The sequence below is a fragment of the Poecilia reticulata genome, linkage group LG20 (assembly GCF_000633615.1).
Source record: "Poecilia reticulata strain Guanapo linkage group LG20, Guppy_female_1.0+MT, whole genome shotgun sequence".
NCBI classification, from domain to species: domain Eukaryota; kingdom Metazoa; phylum Chordata; class Actinopteri; order Cyprinodontiformes; family Poeciliidae; genus Poecilia; species Poecilia reticulata.
In genome coordinates this window covers 15,863,416-15,882,282 of record NC_024350.1, presented here as the reverse complement: position 1 = coordinate 15,882,282, position 18,867 = coordinate 15,863,416, and the positions used below count along the sequence as shown (strand labels likewise).

Sequence of the window (18,867 nt, the reverse complement as noted above, 5' to 3'; positions counted from 1 at the left end):
ATTGGTTTGTGATCAGGCGGCCAATTTTCAGCAGAAAAAAACTTAATTCTCATCGCTGAATGAGTGAAACCTAGACACTACCAGCACATATAAATGACAAAACTCATCGGTGTGTAAGTTTTTATGTATTTCTGTCAGTAAGGTGTTTCAACAAAGTAAACAAAAGCATAAAAGTTTGAAGAAGTACTTCAAAGGAATCCATTTTCACCAACACGTCACAGCATGTCAAGACATGTCTGCCGTGCATTTAGTCTGCTACTTTAAGAGACAGCAAGATGTTAGCAGATAGCAGAGACTGAATGTGTGACATCAAAGTTGTTCTGTTTTATCCTTTGAGTTTTAACTTTGGTCCGTCAACTTGGGATAACTCCTGGTATAAAGGTATGCCAAGTTATCATTCCATAACCAGTAAGAGTTTCACTCAGATGACTCTGATGAGATGCCATAGAAACTGTTGGAGTGACAAGATTTTTCTCCAGCTCTATAAAGTATTACGAAACCACTGCAGTCTTTCTCCCAGCTGTTGCTGCACACTGCTGGCCAACTGGCTGATAGAAATTTCTAATACTTTTTCCACCTCACTTACAAAACTAGACAAATCAAGTCTTTAAAATCAGAATCATTCATGATATGGAAACTAAAGGAACTTCTCCCACAACTCAAATTATTTTTAACATTGTTTCAAGCAACATTTGTTAGGCTGAGTGGCCAGTTTGCTAAGCAGATGCCTGCAGGCCAGAAACTGGGGCAGAAAAACTGACCAACTTTCAAGGTAAAATCAGCCTGCAATACTCCCAGATTTGCTTTGTAAACAGAGCTGTTACCTTGAAGAAAGACTTTCTGTACAGAGTTTTGTCTCTGCATGCGTGAGTTATGGTTCCTCCAACTAGCCAAAAACATCATGCAGGTAAAATGACCTCTCTATATTGCTCTGACCTATCCAGTGAAGGAGTTGGCTTACTCTTTAGTAACTTTTGTTAGCCATCATTATCAATTCTGTCCCTCAAAATTGTTTTTTTTTCATTGGAGGATAATTTGGTTCTAAAATGTGGTAATGATTCTATTGCAAAAGATCTACTGTGTATCTTCTTCAGAGGTTTCTTCAGTACCGCTGTAATACAGACAGCTACTGGAGCTCCTGCACACAGCCAATAGCATCTGCTACTCTCTGAAAATACCCAGATAGTATGAGTTGCAACATTAAAATTTCCTGTTGGATTAACAAACAACTTTGGAACTGAACTATTTGATGATGTGTTGAAGTAAGAGGGAAAAAAATAAACTGGGTCAAGAAATAAAATATCTGACCTTTTTTTTGCACTTGTATTCAAATTAAACCAGGAGCAGAAATGTAAGCAACAACTTCAGCAAGCCATTTGTCTTCTTGGTGCTAACCACTAAAACTGAACAACAGTTCTCTGAGGTAAAATGTAACCAAGTGTGATCTCAGGTCATCTGATAGGAGAAAATTAAAGTTCAGAGCAGATCTGTTTTAACTTAAATCATTTTGCCGGGCTTTAAATTGGACATGGGATGAGCCCAATTTAACATGAACTGTTCTAGAAACAAAAACAAAGGTAACAAAATATTTTAGTTTTTTAGTCCCCCCTTACACATGTAGACCAGAAATAGAATGTATGGGTAACCAGTTCCTATATTTTAACTGTAAGGGGTTAAATGTCCAGTCAGTGAATGACATAGAACATCATTACAGAACAACTGAGCCCGTCTCTACAATGCAAATGGACACAGTTTTGTAAACTATGAGGAAACAAACCACGTCTTATCTGGGGAATAAGCCAAACCAAGAACTAATGTCAATTCAACAAGTGATCCTCTCATGTTCACACTTCAAGCACCAATAACTTCTTTCACATTCATGTAATACTAATAAATACTAATAAAAGTATTGTAATACTTTGTATACTTTCTATTTATAATACAAATAAATACTTTGTATTTATTACCATTTGTATAAACACAATACAAAGTATTAATAAATACTTTGTATTTATCAGTATTGTATGAATACTAATAAACACAAAGTATTTATTAGTATTAAATACGTTCTGTTCCCTGTGTTTTAGCTACAGGGACCAGCCTGTAGATACAATTTTGTGAATATGTTATCATAAACAAGTCTTTACAATGAAATCTAGAAAGTTTATTTGACTTTAAAAATCACAAATACTCCTCGTCAGTGGTGAAAAAGCAGATGCAGGGTGCAACTTTGTGAATTCTCTTCTCATGGTGAAACACCAGTGACATAAATTCACCACATCCTGTACGCTACAGCTGCTGCGAAACCCTCTGCTGTGTGTCTCGGCAGACGGAGGAGAAAGAAACCCCCGGCAACAGAGCCAGTCAAAGAGCACACCTAGTGGTCGGTTTCTGCCACAATCCTTTTGGTACACATAGAAGAGATGTCAAGCTGGCTTTAGGAAAAGTCCATTTACATCAGATATTTAAAGTTTAGTAGCCAGGTAGAGGAGAATGAACATGTATCCTGGTTTTCCTCGCACTGGGAGCAAACTGTTTGCTGCTGCTCAGGAGGATTGCTGCGGCACTGAGACAGCAACGGCATGAGCTCACAGAAGCAGACAGGGTAACTTAATCCCTGTGACAGCCCGCTAAAATCACAGAGCTCTGCTGCCTTCAGGAATGTGCTCTATGTGTTCACTGCTAACTCAGCCCCCTCTGGCGCTGCAGTTCTTCCTCAAGCACGCACCAAAAGTTGCATTTTAGCCACAGGGACCAGCCTGTTTCACAAAGCGACAGGCAGAGGACAGCAATGGACCAATAATCACAAGCTTGGGTTCGCCTTTTCTTTTTTTTTTTCCACCCTGAAGTGCATCAGCTAAAGCTCATGAGACTGAAGCTCATCCCGGCTGTCCTGGATTCTCTCAAAACAAAACAGCAGCACCGCAGCAAAGGGTCATGGGAGACTTGGCAGGCCAGCTGTGAGACAGGAAGTGTGGACACAAGAGTGACCGGATGATGGGAAAGTGATGCTATCTGACAGAGCGTGGACTCGACCCCTGGGCTGAGAGTAGTAAAGATAGCTTATCTTTGAATCAATGTGCGTAATGCAACTTGTTAAAGAGATGAAAGTGTTAACTTAAACACCAGCAATGCTGAGTGAAGGAATTCCTCATTGGAAAACTGTCCTGATTTGGGATCACACTAAGAGGGAGCTGATGGCCTTACCGCCGTGATTGTTTGAAAGAAGTCGGTTATTCACCCCTGGGGATCCCCCCAAGCAGTTGGAAATATCCTAAAATAGATTGTGGCTCGTGTCCTTTGAGAATAGACAGATTTTCTCTCACAGCAACAACCAACGGCAAAAGTTTTTAGTTTTCTGTCGGAAGCACTTCACATCAAAGGGCCCATTCTTTTTTCCAAACAGAGCTGTGTATAATGTCACAGATAAGCCACTGTTTGGAGACGGTTGCCTGGCAATTCCCCCCCCAAAAAAACTGCTCAGGCTGGAAACACTGGAGTTCTAACACAATAATTAAGACAGAAACTGGGCTTGTTAGATTTAAGAAAACCACATTTTAAAAACTGCAGCCTGCTGAGCAACATCTAATTAGAGAAAACTTACTGCTAACATCTAGAATGTCTGCTTAAAGCCTTAACATTTAGCAACTTAGAAAACAATTCAGACTGTAGAAACACTCTTGATGGACACCCAGTAGAGTCAAATGCTGACAAAGAGGCTGATAAGCCACCCTGGCAGGCCAAACATAATGAGCTATGTTTGGCTCATTATGTTTCACTGTTTTTTTTAAAGGACTTTGGATTGAACCAAACATCTCTAGTTTAAAAACTAAATATGTAGATATACTCAGACTTGATTTGAACCTATTTTGACAATAAATTGATATTTGCTTTTAGAACTTTTTTTTTGCATTAGACACACAGATGAGCTCTAACTTACTACAAAAATTAATAGCTTTGTAGAAGTTACACTGACAAATTGTCTAAATGTTCAACCAATGCTGTATCTTGCAAGCTGAATGCATCAGTACTAGTGATACCAAAGTCAAGAATGCAGAAAATCTTGATTCCTGACTAAAATGAACTCCTGATTTCTGTTGTTATATTTCATGTCACAGAGTCATATATTTAACGCAGCTAATTTAATAATAATAATAATAATAATAATAATAATAATAATAATAATAATAGAGAGCACAACCTATCTTTGCGTGAATAGCCTCTAAATCTAGACGGGTCACATCATTTACTTGGTCTAACAAATCTGATTTTTATCTAAATGTTTTCAATGTTTTACAGTTAAAGAGAAACTTCATTGCGTAGCTCAGTCAGTCTGTGTCATGTGACTGATTGGTTTCCAACCCTGTGTTGGAGAAACATCTTAGGATTGGTCAGCAAAAATTGAAGTGAAGACAAAATTCAAGCATGGGTATGGTATTGATTTCATTCATTATGTAATTTTGATTTTTAAAAATGCACAAAAAAGACATTTCTATCATTTACAACCAGTTTTTAAAAATACTCAAAAAAAAGATGTTTAAATACTCCAAGAAGTTCAAACTGTGAATTAGATCTACCAGAGCAGACATAATTCAAGGACTTCCTTTTAACCAAGATGCTGTATTTGAAATAGCTAATAGAATGTAGCAAATACATATCTTAAGGCGCAGAGATTGTACCTGGAAGGAAGTTGAAAGATCTATTTCAAATATGTTTTATTTGAAATAGATCTTTCAATACATCACCAAGAAATAGATCTTGGTGTTCAGAAGATGCTCACATGGAGGTTAAACATATTTTGATGTTAGCCCTTCGTTATTAGAAAATACATGTTGCTTAATGTCAGAAATAAATCGTAATATACTGAAGAAATATTAGGTCACTTTATAGTGCTTTCACTTCCCCGTTTCACTTTATGCTTCATTCCGGCTTCAAATTCCCCAGTCTGGTTGTTACGGTCTGGCCAACAGAGACACCGTCACAGGTGAAGTAACGTTTCTTTTTAAATGGAGAATTGACAAAAGAGATGATCAGGTGATGCAATCATAGTTTATCTGATGGTAACCCAAGAAGGTTTTAAGTGGTTTACTCTTTCTGTATGAGGAATTGCAATTCCATTAATTAAACTAACAATTGCAAAAAAAACATGAGTTTTAACTTGAATCTAAACAAACTCGTGAATGCTATTGAAACTTGCTATTAATTCATGAACTAAGAAGTGTCATACTTAAGTTGCTATACTTTTTAAAGATGGTTTTACATGTAGATAGGTTGATGGCTCCATTGATGTTTAAACTATGACAACTGCAGTTTATAAGCTTGATTATGAGGCATTATATTTTAATTTCAGATTCAACTATAAATAGATGCAGCAAATCACTACCTAGAATTACAATCATCCTGTTTTCTTGTGAAAACAAAAGATGAGTCCTTTTTAATTCTTTACAAGTCAACACCAATTTTCCAACATGTCTGGTGGAAGCTAAATCCTGATCAAAGTGCTCAACATACAAATGCACACTTCTGATCAGAGCCATCAGGTTAGACAGAGAGCCAAAGCAGGATAAAGCTGATGTGATATCCAAAGTACAAAAGTAGAGCTATAAATAAAGCCAGTTTTTTTTTTCCCTAAGATAAATAAAGCACTCTAAATGACCTCTTATAAAGGTTAAAGAGGATCACGTTGTAAGAAAATATTCACTATTTTAGAAGTAGAAATCAGCTAAGCAGAGTGAGAAAAAAAAGTGACAATAACATTCAAAGGGTCTCTTCTTGTGGGTACACACATTGAAAAAAAAAAAACTTGGATGAACCAAATCTGTGGTCTATATCAGCACTACACAGCCAGATCAAAGCCGGCTTATCATTTACTCACGCTTCTTCTAAGCAGCCTTTTACTTTTCAAGATAAACTATAGAAATAGTAGCACAGCAGAACAATTTCCAAGAACCCTAAATATGAGCCAGACTTTCACATAGTCACACAGAAAAAATAGAAACTGTCAGATGGCTGTTGCCAAAATGAATCACTGGAGGAGGTTTTCAGTATGGAAAACTAATCTAAAAAACAGATTTTCCCTGAAGATGCTCTCTAAAGTCTGAACAATCTATTCTTTTACTTTATTATTGCTAAACTAGCTTCAATGCTTTTCAGACTAGAATATTACCACTATAGACCTCTGCCAAAGAAATCTCAGCTCTGCACAAATCAGCATCAACCAGATCTTTGATAGGAGATGGGGAAGAAAGAAAACATTTTCCTCAGAAAGACTTTGAACTTGTGTGCATGACTTGGACGGCCTACACAGACTCCAAACAGCAGTGAATATTGTTCTTAAAAATGGTCTCCTTTACGCTATTCAAGAAAAACTGAAATCCTGTTTTTTAACTAGTTTATACAGAGCAAGAAATACTTAACATTTTAAATGATTCACCCAGAACCAACCGTTATTATGTGAGAGATGATTTGAGTAATTTATGTCAGCAGTTTTGCTCAGCAGTCTTGCAGTATGGCATTTTCACTTCCCACATAAAGAAAAACAAAAGATTAGAAACTAGAACTAAGCACTTAATTAGTTTTTTTTACATAATGCCAGACATTTGAAAGTGATTTCGAACATGGTGTTGCATAAGCAAATACAAATAAACCTCAGGCATTATATTAAAAACATATATAATTTTTCCCACACTTAGAAATGGATTTATATTAAGATTGCTAAATAACAGAACAAGCACCAATGATATTGTATGTCTATATTCATGTTCTAGCTAGCTGCTAAACCTGAACAGCCAGATAGCAGGGATGTGAACTTTCACAAATGTTACCATCAATTTAAATAAAGTAAGGAAATAAAATTTATCATGTCAACTCTGGCTTTTCTTAGAGAAAGACATTGCTAAATAATCAACAGCTACTGCAGTTAGCATAACTAACAGCCTGTCTGTGTATTTTTAAGATAATAATTAATCCATACAAAATTATCATCACTTCCAAGAAACACAAAGATGGAGGCTAAAAGTTCAAAGGACAACTAAAACAGTAATCCTGCTTGCTTTTGCTTAGGATACTTTGATTGTTCTAGTTAACTCAATGACGCTGCTCAGGTACCTGCCCCATTTTTTTATTTTTTGGGGGGGGGATTTGGATTTAAGATGGTTTTACTAGTAAATGTGTACCTAACTTCTCCAGGGTATCTTTTCACAGTGGGACAGTAATAGTAGTAATTCACCTCTTGGTGTGGTTTTTTTTTCTGGTTCCCATAAATTGCGTGTGAATAAAACTTTTACAAATCTGTTTTCCTGCCTCATGGGTCCATGAGCGGTTTTGCTTATAGTAGCCTGCAGTGTTGTGTTCAGGTCTCTCCAAAGTGGTTATCGCTTGAGTGAGTCACATCAAACACACAGGGAGCCAAAAGTGTCTGACTTTTACTGTAAGAATCGATGTAAAGGTTGAGCTTCAGAGTCAGTCAGATAGACAAAGTTAATTATATTTAGCTCTCTATAAAGTGGATTTAATTTTAATTGCTGAATTTTGCAATGCTGTTAATGTTTTCTGCATCACAGAAACCAGAAGGTCTTATAAATGGCACAGTATAAACTTAAGTAAGTTTTCTCCCCAGTTATTTGCACTACACCAATCCAGCATCTCCCTCTTCAAATGTTTGCATGAAATACTTAAGAAATCTCCACCTTGTTTTTTCTCCTACTAAACACCAAGATATCTCCATAGATGGCCATGCTGAGTAAGTAGACAGTCCACTGGCATGTAGAAAGTTTAAGTAACCCATGCAATCCCAAAAACATAGACACATTTTATATGTCTGTCTCGCCCTCTCTACATGCCTACAAGCTTCACCTCTGATGTAAAAACAGCATAAATACAAAACGGTCAAAACGGTCTCTAGATTGGTGGTCTCAACCCAAGACCCGACCCAAGAATGATGCCAGCGTTGGTATCATTATTGGATCAAATCAGTCCAAAGAATAAACTGCTTTTAGGTTGGACGGTTATTATGCACTCTAGTATATTCTTGTTTTACTGGGATCACCTCGTGTACAAATGAATTTGGCAAAAAAACAAACTACAGAAATGTAAAATTATAAGGTGGATTCGCTTTTTTATAGCAAAGAATTTATAAAGAAAACCAAGCAATCAAAAATAACGACTTCAGGGCCTGATTGGTTCTACCCACGAGACGGTGTGTGTACAACAGTGCACTGTGTAACTGTGGTGGAAACTTCACACAGCACTAGTGTGCTAGTGACACTATGTAGTTGCCTAAGAAAGTATTTTAATCTGAAAGTAAATCTGCATTTCTAATAAGAATATCACGACAGAAGTGTCTTCTTGTTTTTGTCATGGATACAGAACTAATATAACATTGTGGTTACATAAGTGCACACATCCTCATTTACATTCTGCCAAACCCACTGAAAGAAAACCCCTAACCCTAATGAACTAAGACAGAAACAAAAAGCTGAAACTGCATACTTCTTTTACCCTAAAGAGGAAGTCTCATCACTGACTCCATGTGTAAAATGATTGCAAATCTCTCACCACACACACTCTGCACACAATGACATTTTGCAGTAGTGGGGAGAAGAAACGTGAACAGTGCTTTATAACTTTGCCTCAGTATTCACTTAAAGATACACAAAAGTGCTTCTCAGTGGCATCAGAGAATCAAATGCAGAAAGGCTGAGTGAAGTGTTAAATCGCTCACTCCGTTTCCTAGATTTCTGATATTGTTCGGTGTTTCTCAACTAATTAAGTAGCAGTCACTTAGGTGTTAAAACACAAACATGATCAAATACATGTGTAAAACATACGTATTTGCATGTAGAACATCTATGCAGCTGACAGCTAAGCTTCCAGAACCAATACATTTAAGGAGGAAAATCAAGAGCTACTCACTGGACTGTTCTGGCAAGTCCCTTCACCATGATGTTGTATCTCATACTAGCGGTGAGAAAGTAGCTACGTTAGCAACAACCCAGATAATTCTAAGGAGTCTGCAGCTCACAAACACAGAGGCGGAGCTTTGTCATGGGAGATGAGAAATAAGACTCTTTTTTTTTTTTTTTTTTACATGGTTAGCCAGCAAGGATACAAATGCTTCTAAATTAATTTCACACCTCATATACAACAATACTGTTTCAAAACAAATAGCACTGGCTTCCTCTTCTGCAGAAAAGACACAAGAGTTAAGAACTTATCATCTGCATGGCAAACCCCCAAAATTTAGTTTGACACTATCCGCTCAATTGTTTTATCAGCAACCCTACAATACCTAGTTTAGTCCAAAGCAAACGGTAAAGAATTTTATTATTTTTTTCGTTGGGTAACTCAACAGTTATCTTTTCATGTTCCCTCTTGTGACTTGTCTCCTTCACATACTTGGTTCTCTTTCAGTCTTGTGACCTTACATGATGTCTCTGATTTGCTCAACACAATAAGACCCTCATCTTGCCCTACTGACATAACACTATATAAAAAAAATAAAAAATAAAAACTTTTGAGTCCATTGTCTCTTTAATACATCACTTTCATCTGAGAAATGTATCCTTTTTAAAGCACCGTAGCACTTTAGTTGAACAATACCTTAGTCCAGATGCAACTTTACCTCAGAATTACAAGACAATTTCTGAATTCGAACTCAAGTCAAAATGCTAGGAAATGTGGTAGCAGATACAAGTCATGACTATTCTGAATAATCAGAAAATTTAAAAAAATTTCAATTAGGTTTACTTAAAAAGCAGTCTAAGGAAAACGCATTACTCAGAAACTCTAGTAACATGATGTCAGCAGACTCAGGGGAATACTCATTTTTGTTTTGATTAGAGCCTTTATCCTTGTTTGACACTGTTGATTTTAATTACGTGGTTAATAGGAGCAGAAGCTTCAGAGTTTGTGTCAATCAGCTAATGAAAGATTCCACTGAACTGAGGTGGAGTACCTCAGGGCTTTGTTCTGGGACCCATCTGTGGGTTCCATGTTACAATTCAGTAGTACCAGTTCTATATGGTATGCAAGATATTCTGGCATCAACATCAAAATCGGCCAATGGTAGACATGTTAACTTATCTGTATTAGTTCAACGAGTAAAACTGAGTCAATATTAACAAACAATGTTCTTTTTCATCTTGTTTGTGGTTCAAGAGGGGGAGGGGATTGGTGTGGTAATTGTTCAGTCATGTGACAGTGAAGGTGATGCAGCGCAGGATTGTGGGGTGCTTAACTTGAGCAGAGATGCAACGTACATGATGTGGTTGCTTTTACAAAGTGTAAATAGTGTTGGGAAATATATCTAACAACATTGGTAGTTATAGGTCCTAAAAGCAGTATTAAAAATTGGATATCGGCCCAAATCTTCATATTGGTGCATTCCTAATCTCTGATGATGATTTTCAGTTCTACTGTTCATTCAAAACATCTGGGTGCCATAAACCTCCTTAATTTGTTTTTTTATCTTAGATCAGGACTCAAGGCTGAGACACTAATTAGTGCAAAGGAATGATAAAACCACTTAGTCACATTAAATAAATTAGAATATGCATTCCAACAAAGCTTGTTTCTCACATTAGAAGTATAACCTTTAAGCAGAGATTAAACATACTTTTTATTTATTGTACAAAAAATTTTATTTTTAGTACAATTTTTGTACTAACAATATTTTTTATTGGTCTGATGTAATATTCTTAGATGTGTTTTCATTAGCTGTAATAGTATTAGCTGTAAAATAGTATTTGAAAAAGTTATTAATGTTTCTCACTTAGAAAACTGCCATGGCCTTTTAGATATCTGCGGGCAATTCAGAATGCTGCTTGTAACCAACTACCTGAGATATCCTCTTTACTCCTGATTAGGTATCAAACACTGCACTGATTACCTGTTTATGTTACAGTAGTCCCATCTTACATCTGACATTTTCTACCTCCTATTTCTGCCCACGTATTCATGACCCGCAGGCCAGAAGCTGTTAGTTGTTCACCACAGGGAGGACCAGAAGGGTTTGAGCTTATCATAGCAAACTGGAACAACTTGACTCTGTCTATACTACCTCTCTTCTTTTGATTCTACACACTTCGATAAATAGAAAGCGTTAAAATAGACATTATTATGGTGATGTGGTTTACTGTGTTTGCATTTCCATGCATTTTTAATTGTTGTTTTTTTTTTAAAGCACTTTGTGATTTTATATCTATGAAAGTGCTACAAGAATAAATCCGAGTTGACTTGGAGAAACAAGGTTTGCGTTTAACCCTTCAAAAAGCCATCATGCATGGGCAGTCATTAGAAAAGATGAAAAAAGTAGAATAAAAAAGAAAAAGAGGAAATGGAAGACAACTTTTGCAACAACTTAGACTGTGGAGACAACGTGATGAACAAAATCCCCATTTCGCTACGTGGAATCGATTCCGCGGCTAGAATTTAAACTGGGAAATTTTTGAGCCACATTTCTGGCTCTTATTGAAATGCAGTTAGCACTTTTCCTCTCAGCTTTAAAAAGGACAGACTTGGCCGCTACAGGCCACTGAGATCATCATCACTGTATGCTGTTGTCATGTTCAGTCATAAAAGGCAACAATTACAAAACGAGTGATTCAACAGGACATCTAATTACACAATGCCACCGCCATTGTCAGTACAAGTGTCTATAGCTGCTTAACTGCGAAACCTCAATTGTGCATAAAAACCGACAGCTGACAGGTGCAAGTTTTCCAAACAAGTTGCCCCGTGGCTATTTTTGGACTTCAAATATGAAAATAAAACGAGTGCCTTCAGGCATAAAAGATAATAAAAAGAACTAAAGGGAACTAGTTCAAATCCGTCACAAGTACGCCCTCCTAAAGGCAGCTGAGGACAACAAAAGCAAGCGTACACCACTCCTGATGTAGAGACAAATCACAGTTCTGCATTAATCCACTATTGCACTCAAACACATACTGTAGCGTGTGCTGCTTTGGGTGGCAGTCAGCACCATGGTAGTTCTACGGCAGTAACAACTGGGTTTAGTCACTGGCCATAACCCATGAAAGAAATTGATCAGAATCTGCTCCCGTCATCAGAATTTTCTGCTGTTTGTATTTGCAAGTCTGTGAATTTGCAAGTCATTAGCTGGAGGACTCAAGCTTTCCCCTACTAACTGAACAGTGTACTTATGGTAAGATAGTTAATGTATAATGGCACTTAATGCATAAACTTTGGAACTGTAGAACTGAGAAGTGTTACTTAACACTCTAGCTTTTTAAAATCGTTGCATTAGAAGCCTTACAAAGAAATCTTGCATTGCAGTGAAACATGTTCTGCCCTTGCATCTCAAATGTAAACATAAATACACTGAGGAACTTTGACTTTGATCAGAAAGCCCAAGACCAACAAATAAACATTACATGTTGCTCTAATAAGAAAAAGATTAATAGGCCTACTTCTAAGTACAGTGGAGGATCTGTAAAAGGGGTTTGTTATTCTTCCAAAACCTCTGCAAACCTTGTGAGTGCAGACAGTGGAGACTTTTAGAATACCAGGAGGTTTCAGATGATCTGCTGGGCAATCCGAAACAACTAAACATGGAATGTCACTAGATCCACACGGTCTAATTTTCATAGGAAATGCCCAGAAACAAATAAACCTTCTTCCATTTCTATCACACTCCCTAGACCTAAACTATGGAGAGTTAGTGGAGCAAGCTGAAGAGAAGAGAGCATGAGGGACAACCCAAAACTGTGTATGATTTAGAAAGAGAAGGTAGCACAAAATGGTGTATTCTATTTGTACACAGAAGTTGTTCTTCCATGTTCTTAGTCAGAAATATAAACAATGCTCCCTCATGAAGTGAAATTCTGACTCAGTTAGAATCCAGTATGGCTCGTCCACTTTTAAAACATAGAGTTTATAGAATGTATGTCTTAACAAAATATAAAAAAAAGTATGAACTATTTATTACTTCAGTTTGGGTGAGTGTGTTCATATTTTTAATTGAAAATAGAAACACAATCTTGTATTTTTCATAGTCACAAACACCACATATGGTTTTCCAGACTGAATTTCATGTTCTACGTGGATGGCACCACATTCCTAGATCTGAGCTCCGACCACTGAGACAAACCAAAAGAAGCAAAAGTAATTTTGTTCAAGTGTATCTTTTCTACATTTAATACATGTGTATACAATTTTCAGTGTGAGATTACGATACTGCAATAAAAGGTGTTTTATTTTTCTTCTTAGTGCATTTTATTATTTGGGTCCCACAGTGGTTCGGATCCTGCTTGCATTAGACATAATGCGGTGCAAATGGCTGAGCCTTATCTTAAGCTATGGGTAGATTATTCTACCCTACATTTTTACAATTGATAGCATGCCACCTGAGAGAAGGGATATACTGTCCCATAACAACAGAAACACATTGACAAATGCCACTAACTACACAGAGAGAATTTGTAGCTTGGTCCTTATGACGTGTTGATAAGGCTTGTGATGCTGTGCAATTTATTTAAAAGGTCATAAAAACACAAGTGGCAAAATCTTGCCAGAAACACACACTCACTTCATCCATTGTGTAGCTAAGGCATGACATTTAGTCCGTCTTAGATTAATAAATGCAGGAACAATGTTGCATGAAAAACACGGAGCTCCTAAAATACAAACTAGCTGCATTAGGCCTCCAGCTGATGGTTTCACATGGTAAATGTGACGTTACCTACTTTCAATTTCAGACATGTTTCATGTTTAAAGTAAAAACAATTCCTCAGCGATGATGCCTGCAACACCATTAGATCATTTCATCATAACAACGCCACTAAAGGTAATCAGTTTTGTTGAAGCTACGTTTCAGATCAGCCCAAACATGAAATTTGGGGAAATCACCTTGGCTTCTAGGAAAACTATGATACATACCATTTACTGGCTACTTGAGGTCATGATGATTATTCAATTGACTGTAAAATGTGCCAAAAACATGGTGGAAGGAGGTAAAAGGTGATGTGCTTTTTATTAACACCATTTCACCATATTATAGCATACATAAGTACATAAAATGTACTTTATCATTTTTTATATAGTTTACTTTGATACATAGACTAAAGAAAAATATCAGAATAAACTAGGGATGAATGGTAGATCGGCATAAGCATTGGTATCGGTATGTGGTATTCTTTTGGTCATGTGATAGTAATGTAGCACAGAATAGTGGGATGTTTAAATGAAGTAGATTAGCAATGTCAGAATTGTGGTTTTTAAATGGTGCTAAAATTATTGGAAAATACATAATCTAAATAATAATGCTTATCAGCAATAGCAGCTGTATTAATATTGGGCAAAAGTTTCATAATGGTGCATCCCTACAATAAACAAATAAACACGTTCTAAGATCAGTATTAGTGTATGCTTATTAATAATGCCAAGTGTGCAGAGTACTACTGTACTCTATTCTGCGTTTCATAAAGTAACATTGGGAGTAAGACTGCACAATATTTCACAACATTGTATTATCATCAGTGTGTAAGATATTCCAATAGCAAAGGACTGTTTGAGCACAATAATTGACAGGTAATATGTTATAAACTTTCATTTTACACATAAATTTCATATTTAGAGTTTCAGGGTAGCAGATACAGTGGATACAAATTACATACCATAATATATTCCAATACTATCGCCATTGTGACATTTTCGAATACTGAGCAACCCTATTTGGGAGCCGAATCAAGCAATATCAGCTGTTTAATTTGCAAGACTGCCTGCTCAGCCTTCAGTCCGCTACCTTATTAAAATGTTATTCATAGCTTGAGCTTCTTTAGTTATTCCCCCTGGTTATCTTTTTTTTTTCTTTTCTAAATTTGACTTTTTTGGCTGAATAACGTCGTATTAAAAATAATTTAAATTATGAAATTGTGTGTGATTTTTTATGTCAAATTTCACAGTCTCCTAGTCTATATATTTCATGTAAACATGCAATTCACTGACTGAAAGTTTTATCCCAAGCATCTGGGTCATATACGTTAAAGTTTAAATATTTCTACAAGCTAAATTGTACCAGAGGAAATGGGAAGACATTTATACACATCTACTGTGCATTAAATGTACATAAATATATACCTATTGATTAGAGTTACACAATATATCAGATCACTGTCATCATTACGGTATTAATGTGTGCATTATCTCAAATAACACAAAACCGGTTAGGTGCAATATTTAGTCAGATACTGAATCGCAAGTACCATGTATTTACTTTCTATGACAGTAATATATTTGGCCAGATGAATGGACTCTACATACACATTTTAGCAGTCGAGTTGTGTATGGTAAACGGTTGGATAGTTGTGATAATAAAAAGAAAAATGTGGGTGAATCACAGTGGACTTCATTACTGCAACACACAATTCCCCTTTATCAGAAAGGTAGCTTACTATTACAGTTTGTAAAAGCATCAAATCTCAACATCTCAAAAGATAATTCAAGAAAATTATCTTTTCTTGAATTAAAGATCATTTGGGCAATCTATGTAACCAATGTAGAGTCTCTTGCTATGGGTTGTGATATTAGATTAGTTCCCCAAGTATCCCCCTATACTTCATCACTCAAGTATGGTTCAAACAATAGCACAGAATAAAATATGAAGTGATTTATGGTTCAGAGGATTGCATGTGTTTTATGATTCCATTTGTCATCTATAATTATCATGGAAACTTGCTTTTTTCCATCTGATTAAGCTGAAACCGCCTTTCATGAAAAATATTTTGAAAATCTTTCAAACCTGCCTACCTTATGATAACGGTACAAACAAAAAGCCACTGTGCTTACTAATAGAGCATCTTCTTCATTTTCAATCTCAGTCAATGAACATAACTATGCTGAAACAAGACAGATTCAATGTATAACCAGGATTTGTTGCACTCAAATGTTTGCCTTTTATGTTAAGTTAAGCTTTTCAGTGTGGAGCCACCCAACTTGGTTATCTGTGAAAATTCAGCGAACACTAACATCTCGTTTTAGAGTCGAAATTAATGTTAACTCCTTTGCGGACTGTATATTGGACCAAGCTGGCTATGCGACAAAGCAGAAAGGTTGGCTTTCTCTGTTTTTGCCTCGGTTACCTTTTTAGCTGTTAGCCTATGTGGGCTTTACCGTTAAACAGAGGGGGAGCAGGAGAGGAGTGCGGCTGCAGCAGAAGGCAGCCTGGCACATTCCCTATTCAGTCATGCCACGTCTTACCTGACTGCTGATGGCCACCTCTTCTTATCTCCTTTTAAATATATTGTATTAATGCAGGCGTCTCGAAAAAGATGCTCGCAACGGATGTCCACAGTCCTCGCAAGCCAGCGGCCAAATATTTTCTTTCCCAATTCGAGAAGCTAGCCTAGCTGACTAGACGCAGCGCCCCGTTGGAAAAGCATTTCTGCATCAGACCGTGTCAGAGCTCAGCGGCTAGGCTAGCTAACTAGCTGAAACCGCTACACAGCAGTTGGGAACCCACTCACCTCCCTGCTGCTCCTCTGTGATTGGCTGCGGGAGGACAGACTGGGTTCTGAATGGACGAGCTCGCTGCCAATCAATGCTACTGCAGCTGTTTAATGTTCTACATTCCCATAGAACTTCCTCCTGAATTTTGCCTTCCAAGGGTAAAACAACCATACCAGCATAAGATCATTCTCTATCAACTTCATAAGGACTGAACATTATTTTTTTATGTAGTGTTTTCTACCTAATTATTTTTTTTCTATTTTATTTACTGCTTCAATAAAATAAGCATTCAATGTTTAAAAATCATTGAATCACGACAATGACAATATTTTACAAAAGGCTAAAGAGGATTTATCACCAAATGAACACAGAAATTATTCACCAGAGCAAAACCAAAATTCTTCAGTGTTCATGTAAGTTCTCAAAGCTACATCATATGTAAAACATTTGGAGAAAACTGAAGAGAAGATGGAATAAGAAAAGAAAAAGACTATTGATCAGAGACACAACACAAAGTCTTTAGCTAGGCATGCATGATACATGTAAGACTCTTACGTGTTGCATATCTACAATCATTTCCAGAATCTTTTTTTTTTTTTTTTTTTTTTTTTTTTTTAGTTGTGGCCAGCGAGTACTTCCAACTTCACAATGTTTGGTGCTCCTTTGCAGAAGGTTTGGACACAACTGTTCTAGCTGGATTGTGAGAAGAAGAAATGTCAGAAAATTATTTCTCTGTATGCTCCAAACTTGTGAAATGTCATAGCAAAGGTGTAAATACTGCTTCTCTGCCAAGAACTCTCTACAGAGAAAGCAGAAAGCAGAACTCTCAACAATTGTGCCACCAGCAATTTCACAAAACACATTCATTTCTTAATAATGTTTTTGTTTTTGCTTTTACAGATCTTAACCACGGGTGCCAGTAATTGCACAGGGTGATGAATTTCAAGGTATCCATGTTTCATAAAAATGCTCAGTCATCTGTATCGCTCACTACAAATTCCCATAATAATAGAAATATGCATACAGATCATCAGATTCCATTCAGCCATAATGCATCTTATAAATGTGTCTGTGGTTAAGAGAGTTGCAGAGTAATTTGGAAGGTTGTGCAGCTCGCTGCAGGATGCAATCTGTTTCCTGCTCTAACAGATGGGCCTCCTCTATGTGTCTTCTTCGTTCTGCACCCCAAAGCCAATCTCAAAACTACTCAACGTGAATTGTCAAGCAGGGTTCTCAGTTTTGTTGGGCTTAATAAGCTGTGGGTCATGATAGAATTTATTGCAAAAAAAGCAAGTAAATAAGTGCCGGTTATTCCAGTTTTAATTGTAAACAAACAAGATTTACACATATTTTTTATTTTTTATTTACAATGACAGCGATTCTTTGCAGATGCGTCCAACATTAAACTGAGTCTCACTTATAACAGCCACCCTTGTCATACAGAGTGCATACATCACAACGTGACTGCTTCTGCTGAATGAATAAAAAGAGGAAGTGTGATGTTATTTGTACAATTGTTGTGATCAAAATGCTATCTCTTCCTGACATAAAGGAAATGGAAGTAACACTAACAAGCTTTATCCTTCGGCATGAGAACAATTTAGGTAGGGGCACTTCCAAAAGCTGAGATATTTGTTGGGTACACAAAAACTTAAGCCATTTATAGAGGATTTCAGGAATTTTATTATACTGCTGTGTAGAATTGGATGATCAAAAGCGATAAATAAAAATGCTATACAAATATTAAATTGAGTTATAAAACATATCATGCATGTAAGACTGTCAAGCCAAGTAAATACACGCGGCTAGCCTCGGTGGCACCACTGATTTCAGCTTTCTTCTTTCACTCCTGGCTGCCAGAAACATTAAGTAGGTCATGAGTGCCACCTGCTGGGCTGTTGGTGAAGCACGTCGGTTCTGAATCAGCAATGTGTCCTCGTTCATGGCAAGCACTTTTTTCATCACCATTGTGTCTCTATTTCGTTCCTTGGAAGTTCCTTTTGACCCTTAAGGCGGCATCTTAGAGACTGTTTATCTCTGCTTGGTTTCCTGAAAAGACTAAAAAAAAAAAAAAAAGAGGAGGCGTACCCAGTGAGCTGCTGACTTAACTGATACAGAAAAAGAAACAGCAGATGGACCGGCATTGTTTAACGGGGACTTTAATTCAATTCAGTGCACTTGCCTCTGGGCATTAGTTTGACATACATCTGAGAGTAAACAGAAGCCACAGTCAGAGAGAAAATCACGTTTGTCAAATATAAACTAGCTAATGGGGTCGGAGATGTAGCTTGAACAGAATAAATTGCTCAAGCCATTTATTCTACTTTGGGTTTTTCACTCCTAATTTTGAATTTGCCTTATTGAATCTAATATGATTCTGAAAAATATTTATGCAAACCAAAT

General features: G+C 36.8%; 1 protein-coding gene across 2 annotated transcripts in view; it reads right to left on the bottom strand.

Moving 5' to 3' along the window:
- The window catches only part of nck1b (NCK adaptor protein 1b), a 39,161-nt gene extending 22,740 nt beyond the window's left edge, over positions 1-16,421 (bottom strand). The window contains exon 1 of one of the 2 annotated variants that reach the window (XM_008396175.2): positions 16,216-16,421. The gene's annotated coding sequence lies outside the window, so the exon portion shown is untranslated. Of the gene's footprint in view, positions 1-8,913; positions 8,933-16,215 lie in introns of those variants that run through there. The other variant, XM_008396176.2, reaches the window with a different exon arrangement.
- Positions 16,422-18,867: the final 2,446 nt, after the last annotated feature.